The sequence below is a fragment of the Gossypium hirsutum genome, chromosome A08 (genome assembly GCF_007990345.1).
Source record: "Gossypium hirsutum isolate 1008001.06 chromosome A08, Gossypium_hirsutum_v2.1, whole genome shotgun sequence".
NCBI lineage: Eukaryota > Viridiplantae > Streptophyta > Magnoliopsida > Malvales > Malvaceae > Gossypium > Gossypium hirsutum.
Window position 1 is genome coordinate 92,731,287 of NC_053431.1, and position 1,282 is coordinate 92,732,568.

Below are 1,282 nucleotides of genomic sequence, written 5' to 3' on the forward strand. Positions count from 1 at the left end.
TATTAGAACACAACCCAAACCCACATGTGATGCATCATAGTAAACCACAAACTCCTTTCCAGGTTTAGGCTGTATCAGAACAGGAGCTTTAGTCAGAATAGTCTTGAGCTTCTCGAAGTTCTCCTACTACACATCAGTCCAAACAAATGGAACACCCTTATGTAGCAGTATAGTTAAGGGCGCTACAATCTGTGAGAAACCTTCCACAAACCGTCGATAATAACCCGCTAGACCTAGAAAACTATGGATCTCAAACACATTTTTAAGCTATTTCCAATCTAGTACAGCCTTGATCTTTCGAGGATCAACTCGAATCCCCTCAGCAGAAACTACGTGCCGTAGGAAAGTGGCTTCACGAATCCAGAACTCACACTTACTAGATTTAGCGTAGAGCTACTTCTTACGTAGAATCTGAAGCACAACTCTAAGATGCTCATCATGCTCATCTTTAGTCTTAGAGTATACCAGAATGTCGTCGATGATGACCACGATGAACTGATCCAGATAAGGCTGAAATACTTGGTTCATCAGATCTATAAATGCAGCCGGAGCATTAGCCAACCCGAAAGGCATGACCAGGAACTCATAATGTCCATAACAAGTCCTAAATACTACCTTATGCACATCCACCTCCTTAACCCTCAACTGGTGATACCCTGAATAAAGATCGATCTTAAAGAACACAGAAGCCCTTTGGAACTGATCAAATAAGTCATCGATCCTTAGAAGCAAATACTTGTTATTAATGGTCAGCTTGTTCACCTATCGATAGTCTATACACATCCTCATGGTTCCATCTTTTTTCTTAACGCAGCACTGGTGCTCCCCACGGATGGATGAAACCACGGTCCAAAAGTTCCTGCAGTTGAGCCTTAAGCTCTGTAAGCTCGTTCGGTGCCATACGATAGAGGCGATAGACACCAAAGTTCTACCAGGAAGAAGCTCAATCCCAAATTCCACTTCCCGATTCGGAGGTAAACCTGGTAGCTCCTCAGGAAAAATGCTTAGAAAATCCCTTACAGTTCTGATATCCTTTATAGTAGAGTCCCTATAAACAGAAACACTAGTATAGGCCAAGAACGCCTCACATCCCTTATGAACCACTTTCTCAGCCACCATTGTAGAGATCACATTAGCCAAATAATTTTGACATTCTCCAATCATGACTACCTCAATATCCTCTTCTGTTCTCAAGTCGACCCTTTTAGTCATACAGTCTAGACTGACATGGTGCTTGACCAACCAGTCCATACCCAGAATCAGCTAGAACTCCCCAAACGGT